Source organism: Tachyglossus aculeatus, chromosome 4 (genome assembly GCF_015852505.1).
Source record: "Tachyglossus aculeatus isolate mTacAcu1 chromosome 4, mTacAcu1.pri, whole genome shotgun sequence".
Classification (NCBI taxonomy): domain Eukaryota; kingdom Metazoa; phylum Chordata; class Mammalia; order Monotremata; family Tachyglossidae; genus Tachyglossus; species Tachyglossus aculeatus.
This window is the reverse complement of record NC_052069.1, coordinates 91,536,839-91,558,281: the sequence shown is the minus strand read 5'-3', so window position 1 is coordinate 91,558,281 and position 21,443 is coordinate 91,536,839. Positions and strand designations below refer to the sequence as shown.

The following is a 21,443-nucleotide window of genomic DNA, read 5'->3' as shown; positions in this document are numbered from 1 at the left end:
CAGCCATCCACGCAGTTTTCAAGCATAGGCATAACAAAGAAGCAGTAACCAGTGCCCAGTTTTAAAAATGACTTGATTTCATTGCTCTTTTCTGTTTGGCAGGGTTTTAATCTTCCCATATAAGAGCATATTTATAGGTAGAGCATATGTAACTGGCAGTTATGATAAAGGACATTAACTTAGAAGTGGTCTTGTACTTTAATAGATGATAATGTCTCTGTGTGTTGCCAATTTGTATTTCCCAAGCGCTTAGTACAGTGCTCTGCACATAGTAAGCACTCAATAAATACGATTGATGATGATGATGATGATAAAGTCTCTCCAGGTTTATCTTGTTTCCTCTTGATTTCAAGTATATATAAACTTTGTCTAGTAAATAAGAACTCTGCAAATCAATGATTTAGTAAAAGTTGGCAGTAGACTATAATAGAGTATTTCTGTACAGTAGAATGAATAAAAAATTTCTCTAGAAAATTCCATATTAAAATATTTTGAAATTTTTAAACTGGAAAATATTTTAAATGATAAACAGCATGGTCTAGTGGAAGAACCCAAGTTTGAGAATCCGAGGACTAGGGTTTTAATTCTGGCTCCACTACTTGGGGAAGCAACACGGCTCAGTGGAAAGAGCCCGGGTTTAGGAGTCAGAGGTCATGAGTTCTAATCCCAGCTCTGCCACTTATCAGCTGTGTGACTTTGGGCAAGTCACTTAACTTCTCTGTGCCTCAGTTACCTCATCTGTAAAATGGGGATTAAGAATGTGAGTCCCATGTGTGACAACCTGATTACCTTGTATCTCTCCCAGCACTTAGAACAGTGCTTGGCACATAGTGAGCACTTAACAAATGCAACAATTATTATTATTATTATTGCTTGCTATGTGACCTTGGGAAAGTCACTTAGGTTCTCTGTGCCTCAGTTTCCTCATCTGTAAAATGGTGATTCAATACTTTTTTCTCCCTCACTCTTCCTTAGACTGTGAGCTCCCTGTGAGACAGAGACTGTGCCCGGTGTGATTGCATTGTATCTGTCCAAGTTGTTACTACAGTGCTTGGCATATAGTAAACAATTAACAAAACTATTATTTTTAGTAATGATAATACTAACGAATATAAGAATTATTATCATTAGAGGTAAGGTATATGACCTTTAAGACTGCAAATACCAAGTGTAATTAGCCAAATAGATAATTCCTGCTCAGAGAAATTGGTCTACATTATATTTGTTTTTGGCTAAATCATTAATCAGTCAATCTGTCTATCAATGATATTTATTGAATGCTTACTGTATGCAGAGCACTGTGGTAAGTGCTTGGGAGAGAACAATGCAACAGAGTTGGTAGGCACTATCCTTTACCACAAGGAGTCTGTAAATCTGTAATTTATTTATTTATATTAATGTTTGTTTCTCCCTCCACCCCCTGTATTGTACATTCATTGTGGGTAGGGAATGTCTCTGCTTATTGCTGCATTGTACTCTCCCAAGCGTTTAGCACAGTGCTTTGAACACAATAAGCGTTCAATAAATATGATTGAATGAATGAATGAATGAAAGACGGAGCTACAGTTAGAAGTACAGAGCCTGGCACATAGCAAGCACTTAATGCCATTAAATATATATGTATACATAAATGCATATATATATATACATATATATTTATATTTATATACATATATATATATAGAGAGAGAGCATAATTTTTTTAAGGAAACAAATTAACAGGACATTCAATTTTGAAAATCACTGAAGAACTTTTATAAACAATATGCTCTAAAATGCCTTTTAGTTTCCAAAGGTGACTAGCATTTCCTTGAAGGAAGCAAGTGTAAAGGGAATACTGAAGGCATTTATAATCTTCCCAAACCTAATGTCCCAGAAACCACAGGGAAGAAAAAGGGTAGATTTATCTATAGGCATGTCTAGAGCCAAGGAAATAAGGTCAATAAACTTTGAAGGGGATATATAATTGAATTTCTCGGGTCCATTCCATTTGAGCCTCGTTGTGTTGATTGAAAAAAGGGACAAAGGAAAGGATTATAAAATTCCAGATATGGTTAATACTGGGTTTGTGGTATTTTCTGTCTTTTTTATGCTATTTAGAATGTTCTTAAGTCTGGAAATAGATAGTGTAATGGTCTCAGACTTTTGACATCTTTTACTCTGATTTTTTTAAAGCCAACCATCTGATACTGTGAATCAGTAAGTACATGAACAAGGAAAATAACATTGATAGCTGGGGTCTGTTACAGTCAAATGGTCACTGTCTAGGATGTAGGACAAATGCCTAGTGCAATAAACCATTAGGTGAACCTGCCAAGGATGGAATTTGTGAGGAAGAGTTTTCAGGATTGGGTGTCATCACAAATTGATTAATCAATTTATTGAATGCTTATTGTATGCAGAGCTCTGTATTAAGCACTTGATTTGGTAGGCACGTTCCCTGGCTAGAGGGGGAGAAATGGATGAAAATAGCATGGACCCTTAACAAATATAAAATGATTAATCCATTACCCCAAGGACATACTATGTCCTTAAATGTTTGTCTTTAAGGTGCACAATGTTTTAGAATGTAGTGCAATCTCTTGCACATAGTAGACATTCAATAAATGCTGTCAGTGATGATGATCTTAATCTTTAGAGCAAGGACATCACTGGGCAAGCCAAAAATAATCAAGAAGGTCTAAAAAGAAGATTCATTCGACCATGACTTTAGTTTAAGTTTGTTTGAATTGAGAAGCAGCGTGGCTCACTGGAAAGATCATGGGCTTGGGAGTCAGAGGTCATGGGTTCTAATCCCGGCTCTGCTACTTGTCAGCTGTGTGACTTTGGGCGAATCACTTAACTTCTCTGTGGCTCTGTTCCCTTATCTGTAAAATGGGGATGAAGACTGTGAGCCCCACTTGGGACAACCAGATTACCTTTTATCCCCCCCAGCGCTTAGAACAGTGTTTGGCACATAGTAAGTGCTTAACAAATGCCATCATCATCATTATTTAAAGCACATAGATATAACCAGCATTTTCATGCAAGAGGATAAGTCCTCCATTAGTAAATAAGAGTCACCTAATGACTTCAGGCTCCCTCCAGTTACAGTGCCATCTCCTTCCTACCATTCCTCTCCAAACTCCTTGGGCGAGTAATCTACATATGATATCTCCATTTCCTCTCCTCCAGTTCTCTTTGATCTCACCCAATCTGGCTTCTGCCCCCTTCACTCTATGAAAATTGCCCATGCTAAAGTTACCGGTGACCTCCTTCTTGCCAAATCCAATGACCACTACTCCACCCTAATCCTCCTAGACCTCTCAGCTGCCTCCGACACTGTGGACCATCACTTTCTCCTGGAAACATTATCTAACATTAGATTCACTGACACTGCCCTCTCCTTGTTCTCCTCCTATCTTCTGGTCACTCCTCTTTGGGTGGGCTCCTCCTCTGCCTCTGGCTGTGGGGAGTGTTTCAAGGCTCAGCCTTAATATGTCCAAAACAGAACTCCTCATATTCCTACCCAAACCCTGTCCTCCTCTTTACTTTCCCATCACTAAAGACACCATTTTCCCTGTCTCATAACCCCGTAACCTTGATGTTAATCTCAATTTCAGTCCATACTTCACTCTGCTGCTTGGGTTATCTTTCTACAGAAATGTTCTGGGCATGTCACCCACCCGCCTCAAAAATCTCCAGTGGTTGCCTATCAACCTCCATATCAAACAAAAACTCCTCATTATTGACTTCAAAGCTCTCCATCACCTTGCCGCTTCTTACCTCACCTCCCTTCTCTCCTACATCCCAGCCTGCACAGCCACTCCTCTGGTGCTAACCTTCTCACCATGCCTCGTTCTCTCTTGTCCCACCATCAACCTCTAGCCTGGAATGCCCTCCCTCCTCAAATCGGCCAAACAATCATGCTTCCCCACTTCAAAGCCCTACTGAAAGTCTCACCTCTTCCAAGAGGTATACCCAGACTAAGTCCCCCTTTTCCTCAGCTCCCCCTCCACTCTGTGTCACCCTAACTTGCTCCCTTTGCTCAAACCCCCCACCCCACAGCATTTGTGTATGTATGTATATACAGGTACATATCTATAATTCTATTTATTTATATTGATGCCTATTTAATTGTTTTGATGTCTGTATCCCCCCTTCTAGACTGTAAATGCAATATGGGCAGGGATTGTCTCAATTTCTGAATTGTACTTTCCAAGCGCTTAGTATTGTGCTCTGCACACAGTAAGCACTCAATAAATATGAATGAATGAATGAATGAATGAATATCTCTCATTTAACCCAATATTCAATCTGTAACCGAATCCTGTCAGTTTATCCTTAACATCACAAAAGTTCACTCTTTCATCTCCATCCAAATAGATACCACATGAATCCAAGCACTTATCCTACCCCACCTTGATTACCAGCCTCCTTGTTGACCTCTCTGCCTCCTGTCTAGACTTCACTCTGCTTCCCAGATCATTTTTCTACAAATGTGTTCAGTCCATTTTTCCCCATTCCGTAAGAACCTTGAGTGATTGCTCATCCACCTTGGCATCAAACACAAACTCCTTAAGTTAGGCTTTAACTGAGAAGCAGCTAGGCTCAGTGGAAAGAGCCTGGATTTGGGAGTCAGAGGTCATGGGTTCTAATCCCAGTTCTGCCACATGTCAGTTGTGTGACTTTGGGCAAGTCACTTAACTTCTCTGTGCCTCAGTTCCCTCATCTGTAAAATGGGGATTAAGACTGTGAGCCCCACGTGGAACAAACTTGATTACCTTGTATCCCCCACAGTGCTTAGAACAGTGCTTGGCACATAGTAAGTGCTTAACAAATACCAACATTATTATTATTATTATTTAAAGCATGCCATACTTTGCTCCTTTCCTACTACAACCCAGCCTGAACACTTTGCTCCTCTAAAGCCAACCAACTCCCTATACCTTAATTTTGTCTATCTGACCTCTTACCAACAACTAGCTTTGGCTTGGAATGCCATCCTTCTTCATATCTGACGGATGATCCACACTCCCCACCTTCAAAGTCCTATTAAAAACGTATCTCCTCCGAGAGATCTTTCCTGAGTAAGCTCTTATTACTTCTTCTCCCACTCTCTTCTTCATCTTTCTTGCACTTGGATTTGTACCCTTTATTCACCCCTCTTTCTGCCCCAAACCATTTAATAATAATAATGGCATTTATTAAGCACTTACTGTGTGCAAAGCACTGTTCTAAGCACTGGGAAGGTTACAAGGTGATCAGGTTGTCCCACGGGGGGCTCACAGTCTTAATCCCCATTTTACAGACGAGGTAACTGAGGCACAGATAAATTAAGTGACTTGCCCAAAGTCACACAGCTGACAATTGGCAGAGTCAGGATTTGAACCCATGACCTCTGACTCCAAAACCCGTGCTCTTTCCAATGAGCCACATTGCTGCTCATTTATGTACCTATTGGTAGTTTATTCTTTTTTTTTAAAGTCTGTCTCCCCACCTAGACAGTAGTAGGCTTGTTGTGGGCAGAAAACACGTATGCCAACTGTATTATTTTGTACTCTCCCAAGTGCTTAGTACAGTGCACACAGAAGCACCCAATACATGCAATTTATGGATCAATTGATTTAGGCTCTCAAAAATCTTCCTCATGTTACTACTGAACTTTAAAGCTTTACTCTAGGAAAGAAGGCAGAATAACAAAGAAAACATGAGTTAAAAGACTTTACGCACAAAGCAGAACTTTGTATCCATTTTGCTGTTTTGAATATATTTCCATTTTAATTCGTGTCTTTCTTGACCGACTGTTCTCCCCACATTCTTGATGGTTTTCCTAGCCCCTATTGACCACCCTGCCTACATTACAGATAACTACAAATGAATTTCTTCATTTACAAAGAGTGATCCACACCGAGGAAGTTAATTCTATTGTATTTGCAAACAGTAGTTATTTTCTTGAAGGATTTTGAGTGGAAAGTTCAACTAGTTTGAACTGGGACTCCTGCTGTGGGGGCAAAAACTGTTCTCGGGCCTAATTGTGAGTGCAATCAGCTACTTGCACCCTCAAAATTAAGTATCTAATTGTGCCTACTATTAGACAATTGTGGGTTCAATTAGCTGCAGGTGCAAACATTGCACCTGCACCTAATTGAGAGGCATTACCACCAAAAGTAAGAAACAGGCTAAATTTTGGTCATGGAGGTAAAACGGGTGCACAGTGAAACAGTGTCGTTTTGGAGCAAGGACACTATTTAACAAACTTTTTTTTACTGTTGACAGATCTCATTTTTAACATATCTTTCTTTACATCCTACGCTTCAGAGTTTCAAGTCTGTTTAGAAGAAAGGCAAAGGTAGGCATTACAATTTGTTTACCTCAAACAGAATCCATCCCACAGTTTTTGTTATACAAACCCTGAAAAGAACAGATGCCGCTCTTGTCCCACTTCTCAAAGTGGCCATTATCCTTTCTGGGTTGAAGGTCTCATTTCGACAAAGTGGGGGATCAAGGGAAGAGAAAATATATTGTTTCAAAGCAGAGAGCCACACTTTTGGAAGCAACTTGCAGAAGGCATTCCCATTTACTGTTTTTATTTACTCAATCACTCCTGTGAGAAGAGGATTTATATTACATTTCAGGTAGATAGTTCACTTGAGTCTTCTCTGTCTTCATTTGAAAGTGAAGTCCATTTAAAAAAATGCTTCCCTTGGGGTAATTCTAGCTGTATAGGCCAGCAAAGTATCTCTTTTCAGGGTCACAATGTACAAGGGTGAAAAAGCAGCATCACCTAGTCAATAGAGCACTGGCCTGGGAGTCAGAAGGTCATGGATTCTAATCCTGGCTCCACCACATATTTACTGTGTGACCTTGAGCAAGTTACTTAACTTCTCTGAGTTTCAGTTATCTCTTCTGTAAAATGGGGATTAAGACTGTAAGGCCCATGTGGAATAGGGCCTGAGTCCAACCTGATTAAGTTGTTTCTACCTCAGTGCTTAGAACAGTGCTTGGAACATAGTAAAAACTTAACAAGTACCATTACTGTTTTTAGGGTGCAAGAGGTTCTCCAAGACATTCACATTCATGGACCTGGCACCTTTGTCAACAGCATCATCTTTGATTCGCCAGACAATTGTTCTCAATCAATCAGTGGTATTTATTGATTTATTCGTGGTGTACAAAACCCTGCATTAAGTGCTTGGGAGAATACAGCAGAGTCGGAAGACATGTTCCCTGCCCACACAAGCTTACAGTCTAGACTACGGGTATGCAAATATATTCACCCGTGATTATTCTAGTTTCTTGGTTCCCACCTCACAGATCCTTTTGTTAAAACCAATCAGGCTGTAGTTCCTCCTCTCTTATGGCATGCTAGGCTATAATTGACTTTAAAATGATCATTTGCTTGGTGAGAATAGTCAATAAATCAATCAATAAGGTGGTTGGTATAGCACCCCACCCAGCCTCCCTGCATTTATGTACACATCTGCAATTAATTATTTTAGTATCTGTCTCTCACCCTAGACTGTAAGCTCTTTGTGGGCAGATAATGTTTCTGTTCGTTGTTGTATTCTCCCAAGTGCATAGAGTGCTCTGCACACAGTAAGTGCTCAATAAATATGATTGAATGAATGAATGAATAAATATGACTGACTGACTGTCCCAAGCTATTGCATAGGGCTTGACTCCATCATTTAGTATGGGATCACAGTGTCTTCATTATTAAGCACAATATTTTGCATAAAACAATTTCTCAATATAGATTGAAGGTGGTGCTGATGATGATAGTTATGATGTCTTGAAATGGAGATCAGAGAACTTGGTAATAGTCCAATCTTTTCAATATCACTGGTTTAGATACTTAACAATTATCCATTCTTTCATTCTCTAAGGCCAAGTCTACAATGATAATGGGAAAATAATAATAATAATAATGATAGTGGTATATGTTAAACACATACTAAGTGCCAAGCACTGTTCTAAGCACTGGGGTAGGTACAAGGTAATCAGGTTGTCCCATGTGGGGCTTACAGTTTTAATCCCCATTTTCTAGATAAGGTAACAGGCACAGATTAGTTAAGTGATTTCCCAAGGTCACATAGTAGACAAATGGTAGAGACAGGATTAGAACCCGTGTCCTCTGACTCCTAAGCCCACGTTCTTGCCACAAGTCCATGCTGTTCCTCTAACTGAGGCAGCTTTTCAGTCTAAAAATAGTTGCATCTGAAACATTTATGGTCTTTTTGTTTGAATTGGCTGTAAACAGAATGTGTGTGTGTGTGTGTGTATAAAGAGAGAGAAACAGAGTTATCCTTCACACTTAAGGAAGACAACACCAATGCTGAAGTTCACATAAGGGGCCAGATGTGACTGAAAAGACTAATGTGGGTGTTTCTCCTTCTTGACTGGGGAGGAGGCATGGCTTAGTGGCAAGAACATGGGCTTGGGATCCAGAGGTCATGGATTCTAATCCCTGCTCTGCCGCTTATAAACTGTGTGACATTATTATTGAATCTACCCCAGCACTTAGAACAGTGCTTGAGACATAGTAAATGCTTTAAAAATAGCATTATTATTATTATTATTATTATTATTATTATTATTATATTGTAAACTCTCTTTCTGGACAGGGATCATGTCTACCAATTCTATTGTATTGTACTCCCCCAGGTGCATAGTACAGTGTTCTGCACATTGGAAATGGTTAATAAATACCACTGGCTAATTTATTAATTGATGGGGACCCACAGACCCGAGTGAATTGTGCACGTACAAATGGATGTGTACATAAGTACTGGAAGTACTTATAAGTACTGGAGGAAAATTATTTTTTATTTCAGGAACAGGCATTGCTTCATCTCACAGTCACTTAAAACTCTGAGCAGATTTAGAAGCCTGATATTAGTGATTGTCTAATTGTAAATCCAACTCTTGATAACCATCATTCTGAAGATGGAATTCTCCATCGAAAAAACTGTATTCAACTCCTGTTTCTTAATCAGTCCCTTGCCCAGTAATTTACTCCTGCTCTAGTTCTTTCTTGTCTTCCTTCCTTCCTATTTGTTCAGCACTTCCTGTGCACAAAGCACTGTACTAAGTGTTTGGGAAAGTACAATACAATAATAAACAGACACATTCTGTGACCACAGGGAGCTTACAGTCTAGCGGGAGGAGATAGACATCAAGTTAAATAAATGTTACTGATATGTACATAAGTGCTGTGGTGCTGAGAGTGGGGAAGAACAAAGGGAGCAAGTCAGGGCAACGCAGAAGGGAGTGGGAGAAGAAGAAGTGGGTGGGGAGTTTAGTCTGGGAAGGCCTCTTGGAGGAGATGTGCCTTCAATAAGGCCTTGATTGTCTGTTGGAATTATAGGAGGGAATGCATTACAGACCAGAGGCAGGACATTGGCCAGGGGTCGGAGGCGAGACACGTGAGACCGAGGCACAGTGTGAATACAGAATAAAATCTACTCTATATCTTGTCAACTTAAGGGCTAAAAGAGATATTGTTTGTTTTGGCTGATATTCCATCATGCAAGTATCATTTTCTTAATGTAGGTCTTTTGGAGTTCTTTATTTTTAAACCATATCCAGGTCATCAAATGTGATCTACTGGTGAGCCAGGCAATATTCAGGGATAGCTTCACTTTTCTCTTATGCCATCTGGGCTGAGCAGTGTACTCCGAACTGTCAGCTGCTCAGATATCCAGGGTGTTGCTGAATGGTGCTACTAACTGTTCACTGATATTAACCAATCAATCCATCTATGGCATTAATTGAGCCCTTACTGTGTGCAGAACATTGTACTAAGCATTTTGAGAGGACAGTAGAGTTGGAAGCCTTCACAACAGCTGCCCTCAAAGATCTTACAATATCCTAAACTGCACACTTGAACATGAATTTTTAAAGTGTAGGACATGAGGAACCCCTCCATCAGTATGACTAGAAATAGAACAGGGCCTGGGTTCTGAACCTGGCTTTCCTACTTGCCTGCTGTTTTCTTGGACAAGTCATTTAACTCTGTGCTTCAGTTTCCTCATCTGTAAAATGGGGATTAAATCCTATTCCCTCGTACTTAGTCTGTGAGCTCCATTTGGGACAAAGACTGCCCTGTACTCATCCCAGGACTTTCATTCATTCATTCAATCATATTTATTGAGAGCTTACTGTGTGCAGAGCACTGTACTAAGCGCTCGGTAAGTACAAGTTGGCAACATATAGAGACAGTCCCCACCCTACAGCGGGCTCACAGTCTAGAATGGGGAGACAGACAACAAAACAAAACATATTAAAAAAATAAAATAAATAGAATAGTACATATGTACAAGTAATATAAATAGAGTAATAGATATGTACAAACATATATACAGATGCTGTGGAGAGGGGAAGAAGGTAGGGTGGGGGGATGGGGAGGGGGAGGAAGGGGAGAGGAAGGAGGGGGCTCAGTCTTGGAAGGCCTCCTGGAGGAGGTGAGCTCTCAGTAGGGCTTTGAAGGGAGGAAGAGAGCTAGTTTGGCGGATGTGCAGAGGGAGGGCATTCCAGGCCAGGGGGAGGACGTGGGCCGGGGGTCAACGGCGGGACAGGCGAGAACGAGGCACAGTGAGGAGGTTAGCAGCAGAGCAGCGGAGGGTGTGGGTTGGGCTGTAGAAGGAAAGAAGGGAGGTGAGGTAGGAAGGGGAGAGGTGATGGAGAGCCTTGAAGCCGAGAGTGAGGAGTTTTTGCCTGATGTGTAGGTTGATTGGTAACCACTGGAGATTTTTGAGGAGGGGAGTAGCATGCCTAGAGTGTTTCTGCACAAAGATGATCCAGGCAGCAGTGTGAAGTATAGATTGAAGTGGGGAGAGACAGTGCAGTGCTTAGCAAATAGTAAGTATTCAACAAATGCCATAATAATAATTACTATTATAAGAATTTTCCTCTTTGTTGTGATAAAATAGATCAGGGTACCTAACCCTCATGAATCAAAGAGTCCTGATATTGCAAAGTAAGTAGGGGTGGAGAGTAAAAGAAAACTGGGGGAGGAGATGGGTGTGGAGCTAGCTGTATATTCTTCCAAGCCTGAGCCCATGTGGGAGGGATGGCCACCTCCAAAGGGCTGGAGTTATGAAATAATAAACACATTAAAATATATGTTCACAAGTCAAGAGGCTCACCTGTGGCTGATGATCCATAGTCTGGACTTCCCTCTAACAGAACTAGCCAAAGTGGCATTTACCCAACCAGTTGTCAGACCCAAGTTCAACTCTCCAGAACCAAAGGAAGAATTTTCCTGGTCCAAGCCTCCAGCTTGTAGAGTGGTCGGTTAACACTGAGTTAAAGAGAAAATGGGATGGCAATCATGTAGGCAGGTCGCTCCAGTTTGAACAGAGTTTGAAACACCACAACTCCGATTGCTTCTGAAACACTGTGAGAGTAGGGAGTTGCTGCATTTCCATATTGTGCAAAGCGTCATAGAAGTATGTGTAAAATGGACACTGATTATACATTGATAACCATTCTCTAGTAAGCCTGACTCCCCAAGTCATTTGTGGGTTCCTCATATTGTAATCTCCTACCTTATCCTGAGTGTCATAGGTACAGTGTCATTCATACTGAACTCGTGTTACTAAGTGTTAGAGCCCACCCACAGACACAGATGTGGGTGAAAGACCTATATACATCTGACAATCTAGTCCTTTCTGGGTGTCCTTAACAATTTCTCTTTGCTGCACTGATAAATTTAGAATTAGGTGCTTTACCAACAGATAAATGAATAAATATTCCCAGGATATTAGGTGTTTGAGTTTAGTGAATTCAGGGGATTATCATCATTAAGAATCTTGGGTTCTAGATTCATTTCCACACTGCTCACAGTGTAGTGGATGACTCTGAAGTGCCTCAACTGTTCTGTGACTCACCCACATACAAAATTACGCTAACCGTAAACTAACTTTAGGGCTCTTGGAATTTAAATAATCTGGGAAGGGAATATGGGGAGGAGTTAGTTGGGGATTCTGAGAGATGCTCTGTAAATATAAATTGTGATTATTTGCACTTTAAATAAAGATTATAATTACTTCTTTTTTTTTCCATCTTGGAAGGATGCAAAAGTTCCCTTCCATTTAATACTGAAGTCCTTTCCAAATGTTTAAATTTATACATTTCTGCAAAATGTTTATTTTGGTTGGGGAAACATCAAAAATGGCACAATCAAAAATACAACCCCAATGTTTGCTGAATACAATTTTGGTCCATAATTGCCACTTTTTTTGGGGGGACACTTTTTGGGGTTGATTCAGTCATGGAAATTCCAAACACTCACAAGTTATTCTTGTTCTAGCTATGAGACACTTGTTATCCCACCCCAACCATGTTCTTGAACCATTGGTTTCTTGAATCTTAAGATGATCAAATTCATTTCCTTCCTTTATAGGGAACCAAAGGCAGTGGAAGAGACCAGACCCTTGTCTCTGTAGACAAATCGAAGACAGCAGCTTCTGTTTTCTTGTATCATTAATTTGGTCCTGCTATAGAAAGTCCAAATCAAAAAAGTGTTTCAAAATGGTAGTATCTCTTCAGAGACCCATCAGAAATGTCAAAATATAGACTTGGGCTTAGAGGCACAGATGAAGTGCCCCTTCACTTTAATGGGAGATGCACGTGCTCCTGAGGTTAAAAATGTCCCGTTGTTTCGCAACATTCTCCATTTAGTCTATACAGACAGAACCCCTTAATTGAAAATCTGCTAATACACTTTTCTGCCTATCTGTGCCAAACCAAACATTTAGTACTAACTCTACCAGGGAATTGCTCAAACATGAAATGATCACCTAGAACAGATTCAGAGTCAGCATGTTTTGGAATCTCGGGAGTTAATGAGAAGACCAATCTTGGTGAATACACGCTCAAGTACTAAACCATCTGGAAGGATTTTTTCTCAGATCTCAAGTGTCTGAGGGAAGGCAGTCTCTAGACATAAAGAGGAAAAGTTCAGAAGACTGCAGGGAAGAAAGATATCTTTGAACTTTGTACTTCCCCTCAAACAGCTCCCAACGGCCACTGGCCAAGCCCTGAGGAGATCTGCCTTTCTGAAAGGAATCCTTGACATAGTTGAAGAGGAAAATCTTGTGGTTAGAGCTCAGCCCTGAGTGAGATGGGTATTAAAATATGAAAGTACGTAAGGGAGATAGGGAGGATGGGGAAACGGGAGAATAGTCAGGGAAGGCTGTCTGTATTCAGAGCTCAGCGTGCTATACGTCTGTTTAGGCAGAAACCTCCCCACTTAGCTCCATGAATTTGAATCTAGAAAATCATTTTGTACTAGTGGATAGAGCATGGTCCTGAGAGTCAGAAGGTTCCAACTCCACCATAACTCTGCTGTTGCTTGGGCAAGTCACTTCACTTCTCTATGCTCCAGTTACCTCTTCTGTAAAATGGGGATTAAGGCTGTGAGCCCTATGTGGGACATGGACTGTAACCAACTTGATTAGCTTGTATCTACTCCAGCAATTTTTAGTAAGCTCTGAATAAATGCCATAAAAGAGGCATCTTTGAGGAGAGGTGATTTTAGTAACGTTTTGAAGAAGTGTGGTGTGGTGGTCAGCTGGTTATGAAGAGGGCTAGAGGGAGGACATGAGCTAGGGAATATCAGTGAGGCAGACAAGAATTGAGGCAGAGTGAGTAGGTTGATTACAGAGGAGCAAAGCATGAAGTCTGCATTGTAGTTGGAGATTAAATGTTATCAGTCAACCAGTGAATTGTGTTTATTGAGTGATTACTGTGTGCAGGTTAGGTAGGAAGGGGAGAGCTGATTGAAAGCCTTGTGAGAATATGGATGGGTGACATTGGAGTTATGTGAGGAGTGGAGTGAACATTTCCTTAGAAAAATGATCCTGGCAGCAGAATAAAATATGGACTGGAGTGGAGAGACACTGGATACTAGGAAGTCAATGAGGAGGCTATTATAGTTGAAGAGGAGGGATATGATAAGTGTTTGCACCAGCGTGGTAACAGTTTGGTTAGAAAGGAAGAGGTGGATTCTAGAGATATTATGAAGGATGAACCAACCGAATTTGGTGACATTGAATAGATGAATTGAATGAGAAAGCTAAATTGAGGAAGATGCTAAGGTTGTGGGCTTGTGAGACATGGAGTGGGGATGGTGATTCTGTCTACTCTCATGGGAAAGTCGGTGGGAGGATAGGATTTGGTTGGTAACTTGAGGAGTTCTGTTTTGGGCATGCTAAATTTACAGATATGTACATAAGTGCTATGGGGCTGGGAAGGAGAAAGAACAAAGGCAACAAGTCAGGGCAATGCAGAAGAGAGTGGGAGATGAGGAAAGGTGAGGCTTAATCTGGGAAGGCCCCTTGGAGGAGATGTGAATTCAGTAAGACTTTGAATAGGGGAAGAGTAATTATCTGTTGTATTTGAGGAGGGAGGGCATTCCAGGCCAGATGTAGGACATGGGCTAGGGTTTGGCAGTGAGACAGGTGAGACTGAGGCACAGTGAGAAGGTTAGCATTAGAGGAGTGAAGTGTGTGGGCTGGGTTGTAGAAGGAGAGAAGCAAGGTGAGGAAGGAGGGGGAAAGATGATAGAGTGCTTTAAAGCCAATGGTGAGGTGTTTTTGTTTGATATAATGCAGCACAGAGAAGCAGCATGATGTAGTGACTCAAGCTCAGGACTGGGACTCAGAAGGTCATGGGTTCTAATCCTAGTGCTGCCACTTGTCTGCTGTGTGACCTTGGGCAAGTTGCATCACTTCTCTGTGCCTCTGTTACCTCATCTGTAAAATGGGGCTGAGACTGTGAGCCCCACATGGGACAGAGACTATGTCCAACTCAATTTGCTTGTACCCACCCCAGTGCTTAGTACAGTGCCTGGCACGTAGTAAGTGCTTAGCAAATACCAAAATTATTATTATCATTATTTGAAGGTGGATGAGCAGGTTTGGAGGAGAGGGGTGACGTCCTGAACATTTTTATAGAAAAATGATATGGGCAGCAGAGTGAAGTATGGACCGGAGACTGGGAGGTCAGAAAGGAAGCTGATGCAATAATCAAGGTGGTATGAATCATTGTATTAAGATGGTAGCAGTTTGGATGGAGAGGAAAGGGCGGATTTTAGCGATGTTGTAAAGGTGGGACCGGTAGGATTTGGTGATGGATTGAAGTAGAGGTTTGCTGAAGGCAGGAAAAAAAAATGCAAGACTACAGAGTAGGAGAGAGGTCAGGGAGGGAGCAGTAGATTTGGGAATTGCATATAAAGAGATGGTAGTTGAAGCCCTGGGAGCAAATGAGCTCTCCAATGGAGTGGGTTTAGATGGAGAATAGATGGGAACCCAGAATTAAGCCTTAAAGTCTCCCACAGTTAGGGGGTGAGAGGCAGAGGAGGAGCCTGTGAAAGAGACTGAGAAGGAATATGCAAGAGAGATAGGAGGAGAACAGGAGAGGAAATGAACCAAGGTCAGACAGTGCATCCAGGAGAAGGGGATGGTCCACAGTAACAACACAGTAGTGTGGCTTGATAGAGCACATATCTGGGAGTCAGAAGGACCTGGGTTCTAATCTCAGCTCTGTGCCTCAGTTCCCTCATCTGTAAAATGGAGATTAAAACTGTGAGACTTAAGTGAGGCAGAGAGTGTGTCCAACCTGATTATCTTGTACCTACCCCAGTGCTTAGAACAGTGTCTGGCACATAGTAAGTGCTTAACAAATACCATTATTATTATTAGTAGTAGGATTAGTACAAACTAGTGGATTTGATGAGAAAGAGGTCTTTAGTGACATTAGAGAGGGCGGTTTTGGTGGATTAAAATGGGTAGAAACCAGATTGAAGGTGATCAAGGAGAGAACTGGAGGGAAGGAAGTAGAGACAGCAGGTATAAAAAAAATGCACTCAAAGACTTTAGAGAGGAGTGGTAGAATAGATGGGAATGATAACTGAAAGATGCTGTGAGATCAAAGGACTTTTGTAGGACGGAGGGCTACATGAATATGTTTGAGAGCAGTATGGAAGGAAAAGTGGAGAGTGAGCAGCTGAAAATTGCAGTCAGGGAGGGAAGTAGGGAAGAAGCATATGTTTCTATAAGGGATGGGGCCAGAGGGAGCGGTGATGGTAAATTTTAGGAGGAGGTAGGAGAACTCTTGGGGTATTATTGGAAAGGACAAGAAAGTCTAACTGAGTATGAGTAGGGTAGGGTGGGAAAGGTGGGGGTGCAATTGTAGGGAATCCTGTATGATGGCTTCAAATTTATCGATGAAATGGTTGCAAAGTCATTAGGGGCAAGAGTCAAGGGAAGGTACTGGAACAGGAAAATTAAGGGAGGAGTAAAGTTTCTGAAACAGCTTGTGTGGGCAGCGGACATAGAAGCCGATAGTGTGGAGAAATATTGTTTTAGGGTGGAGGAGAGGGCAGAGTTAAATCAGAGGTATCTTCTCAAGGAAGCCTTCCTTAACTTTGCTCATCTCTCTGCCCTATTACCCCTCCCTGCTGAATTTCCTGTGTACTGAGTAACATTCCCTAAGAACTATGATACTCAACTCATCCCAATCCTCAGATCTTCTTCATAGGCCATCTAGTCATTTCCCACCCATAGAGACTCCATGGACACACCCTCTTCAGAACATCCCATCTTCTATCACAAGGTCATTCTGGTAAGTGTATCCAAAGAGTTTTCCTGGTGTAGATACTGAAGTGGTTTATGATTGCCTTCCTCCGAGCAGCAAAAACTTGAGTCTCTGCCATTGTCTCCGTTTATTGTTTTGATCCCTTGATCATCTGGCTTTGACTCTTTCCCATGTCGCTGCAGCACAGCACAGGTAAATCAACTTTGACGTTTCAGCTTGGACTTTTCCATTATGGGTAGCCTTATATGGCATAACTCTAAGCTTCATCAGCATACACACTCAACATGTTCCTGCCCCACGAGTATCTTACATTCTTATAGGGAAAACAGACATTTTTTATATTGTATTTAAAAATATACATGTGATAAATTTATGTATTTATGTTCTCCTTGTGGGCAGGGAATGTGTCTAGCAATTCAGTTGTATTGTACTATTCCAGGCACTTAGTACAGTGCTCTGCAACCAGGATGCACTCAGTAAATGCCACTGATTGATTATGTGCATACATTAAATACATTCATTTACTTTATGTGCATCTATAGAGAATTGTCCTTTGTATTTAAAGACACCACTGATCGTGAAACTCACTTATGGGTACCCAGGTTTCTGAAAAGACCAATGAGGAACCCTATGGTTCTGGACACATTTTGCAAACCAAAAGACTGTCCCTTGTTGTGTTGTCACACTTGATGCTAGCAGAGTCTGACACTATTTTGTCTTTTGCCTCCTTGTCTTTCTTTCATAAGAAGCTTTTGCTTAGAAAGAACTGCTCCTTTCTTGACAGCAGTAGGTCTTCCTGTTCTATCCTCAGGAAAACAGGAAAATTGGGCCCAAGTGAAAAGAACACGGCTTTGGAAGTCAGAAGTCATGGGTTCTAGTCCTGGCTCCGCCACTTGTCTGCTGTGTGACCTTGGGCAAGTCACAACTTCTCTGGGCCTCAGTTACCTCATCTGGAAAATGAGGATTGAGACTGAGAGCCTTACATGAGACAACCTGATTATCTTGTATCCAGCCTGCCAACTTCCAGCTGTGTGACTTTGGGCAAGTCACATAACTTCTCTGGGCCTCAGTTAACTCATCTATAAAATGGGGATTAAAACTATGAGCCCCCCGTGGGACAACCTGATCACCTTGTAACCTCTCCAGCGCTTAGAACAATGCTTTGCACATAGTAAGAGCTTAACAAATACCATCATTTTTATATTATTGTTACCCCAGCTCTTAGAACAGTGTTTGGCACATAGTAAGCACTTACATGCCATCATTTTTCTTCTTAAATGACTGAGTTTTCAGCTAGGATGGAACACTGTCTGAGACTTAGTTTTATTATGTCCTTAAAATATTTTCTCTTCTCCCTTTGCTTTTGTTCTACCACTGTTGGATCTTTATATGGCAATTATTTGAATAACCTCCTTTTTTCCCTTTTCTTTTTAATAATAGTATTTAAGTGCTTACTATGTAGAGGGCAGTATAATAAGCACGGATATAGATACAAGCTAATCAGGTGGGACACAGTCCACGTTCAACATGGAACTCACAGTCAATCTGCATTATGAGGTAACGGAGGAACAGAGGACTTAAGTCTCTTGTCCAAGGGCACACTGCAGAACCTCCTGTCACTCATTCCCCCCAGCCAACCCGTCCAGTGTAACTGTGTAGCGGTGAGTGTAGCTTTGCTACTAGGAGACTGACCGCACTCCAGAATGTCATGGTTTGTGATCTTATTTGGATATCTGCTGCTCTCAGTTGTGTAATATATCTCCTACATTACAAGCTTCTTTTCTAGGAACTTCATCTTGGTATTAACTGCCTTCCCCATTAGGTGTAAAATAATAGCGATAAAATTGCAAATTTAAAAATAAACAAAACAGTTGTTCAAATGCAACAAAACTTTGCACATGGGTAATGTGATTTATTAGGCACATACGTATCAGTCCTACGAGATGAAAGGATAGCTTGACAGATTTTAAAAAATTAAAATAATGCTAAAACAATGGCTTCCTCTGGAGAATGAAGAACAGATGGTAGGAGTTGATGTGTCCCAAGGGATGATGGGAGAAATACAAATAATTACAGAAAAATTGGGCCCAACAAATTAAAAACATTCTCTAACCCCTCCTTCCCATTCCTTTCCTATTCTAGGAACCATCCTCATCCTGGAGAGTACAATGGCTCAGTTTCTCTGGGACAGCCATCACCATCTGAACTCTACAACTTCCACTGGGTGCCTATCATTGCCTGTAACCTCTGTTTGATTGACAAGGACTGCTCCTTGGAGAAACTATTGTATCTTTAAATCTGTCACTGGAGATAAAAGGCAAGAAAATCAGCCCCGGAGGTGAGCATGAGGTCTTTCCCTCTAGGTCAGCTAGTGAGATGGAGGACATAAGTCACTCTGGGAAGATTCCTGCTGTGCCTACAGAAGATTAAGCTATAATCGTATGTGAACATATGTTACTGCTGACCATTGTCAAATTCCAATAACTCATCTTGTTTGAATAATATCTGCAGACTGGATGTAGATCTGCCAATCTCATTTTAACTCAGGAATAGCAATATTATTGCTTGCAGAATTTTGAGCATTCAAACAATATGCCCATAAATGACTTATACTTTTTGAATTTTTGATGGTTATTATTATAGATTTATTTAATTGTAGTTGAAAGAAGTGTTGTTTATTTAAAATTTCAAAGAAAAAGTTCCTGCATAAATAAATTATGCAAGGCAATTAAATGCTTACAGTTATCAGATAAGCCTGGTGAAATGATACTTGCAGGCATAGTTTTGAAATCAATTTTTTATTACTCCAATTTGCTCACACCCTTCAGGTCTCATCAGGTCTATGAAATCCAAAGAATTTCCATCTAAAAAGGCCTTCTAATGGAAAAATCAATCATTCAAATATCTTATCTCTGCACTGTAGCATTGTCAGGGTCACAAAATTCAACTGACAGGCAGAGGAGGAAGCATGGAGAGCTTCAGGTGTACCCTTCCTCAATTAAGAGCAGATCAAACCCAGTGTGAGCCAGAGGAGATTCAGTGAGTAATTCAATAGCACTGATATCTTCCTTACATCTCTCTTCAACACCCTTTGTATATACATGGGGTGGGGAGGAGTGAAGCAGAGGAATGATGTGGATTCGGGCCATGGTCATGAAATATTTATCCTATCTGAAACCTCTTTGCCATCATTAATCTATTCGGTTTTAAGGAGCAAGTTAGAGAAGGCAAAAAGCTGAGATTCAGGCCACCTGGAGTCTGTTTCTGCCTTATTTAAAAACTGATTTCTAGAAAGTCTGGCAACTTTGACATTCTTATTAACAGCCTTGGGGAAAGGCAATTCAGGTGACCCCATTTTGAGAGCAATGAACCTAGGGAATAGTTTAATATTAAATTTTATTTTTCATCCTATGTATTAAAATAGCCTAGTAACTGCCTATTATAATTACGGTATTAGTGAGTGCTTTCTAAGTGCTAGGGTAGAATCAAGTTAATCAGGTCAGGCACAGTCCCTCTACAACATGAGTCTCACACTCCAAATCCTTTCTTGTGTTTCCGCTATTCGTAAATAATCTCTTTTTTCCATTAGATTATAAACTCCTTGAGGGCAGAGAATGTTTAGCTTGCCTCTGTTGCTTTTTCCATTCAACAATCAATAGCCTTTAAGTTTTACTGTAATCTTCCAGGCACTTAGTACAGTGCTCTGCACACAAACACTCATATGATTGACTGAGCCCTTCCTGGGTGCAGAGCACTATACTTAGCTCTCAGGAGAGTACATGAGAAGTGGTAGATATGATCCCTGCCCTCAGAGAAACTTCAATCCAGTGGGGGAGATCTGAAAATAAATTACAAATAAGGTCAACTAACAGCAATTAAAGATATGTACACAAAAGTGCCCCCTCAGGATCACACCTTGGAGAGTTTCCAGTACTCTACCAGTCTCAGCTACAGGAGGGAGAGTCAAGCAGAGGCCTACCCTTTCCATTCCTAGTTTGGGCAGTGGCTAGTGAGTGGAAGACAATCTGCTACAAGTCAAAACTCCCCTGTGCCGGGTAGCAGCAGCATGGGAGAGATCGAGGGCAGAGACTCGAGTTCACTGTGCAGAAGGCAGCAATGGCAAACCACTTCTGTATTTTTACCAAGAAAACTCTATGGATACACTATCAGAATGAGTGCAGATGGAGAGTGGAATGTTCTGGGAAAGATGTGTCCTTGGTGTTGCTATGGGTTGGAAATGCCTCGACGGTATAAGACAAGACAAGTGCTATCTGGGATGCTGGGGTTGGGACTGGGGGAAGTGCAAAATGGTGTTTGAGAAATATTTTCTGATCAGCAAAATGGAATATGGAGCGGGGAGGGGAGAGACTGAGGGTAGGGAGATCTGTGATGAAGCTGACGCAGTAGTCAAGATGGGAAAAGACAAGTGCTTGCGCCAACTAGTTTCTAAGCAGTTTGCACGGAAAGAGGAAGGGATGGATTCTGGAAATGTGTTGAAATAAGAACTGGCAGGATTTGGTGACTGATAGACTATAGGGGTTGCTAGAGAGAAGAGACAAGAAAATGCCAAGGTTGTGGGTAAGAAAGATTGGGAAGATGGTAGCACAGTTAATACAATGTTGTGCTCTCAAGAGGTACTCGACAAATACCACTGATTGATTCATGAATTATTAAACAGGGAGGAGACAGTAGGGAGAGAACTCAGAAATCTCAGTGTGAAGAACTTTAGCTTCTTTCAGGTTCTAAAATCCTCGGGTTGTATGAAAATTTGAATGGAATCATTAGCTAATCAATGCTGAACAATGGTGAGAAGAGTCCATTTTCATTTTTTTTGAAGGCCAGGTGGTCTTTGCAGCAAA

The 21,443-nt window shown here is 41.1% G+C and overlaps 1 non-coding gene across 1 annotated transcript; it reads left to right on the top strand.

The window, feature by feature from the left end:
• Positions 1-20,481: 20,481 nt before the first annotated feature.
• Positions 20,482-20,620, top strand: LOC119927848. The gene has a single exon (XR_005450815.1). It is a non-coding gene; the product is annotated as a small nucleolar RNA SNORA7 (small nucleolar RNA).
• Positions 20,621-21,443: the final 823 nt, after the last annotated feature.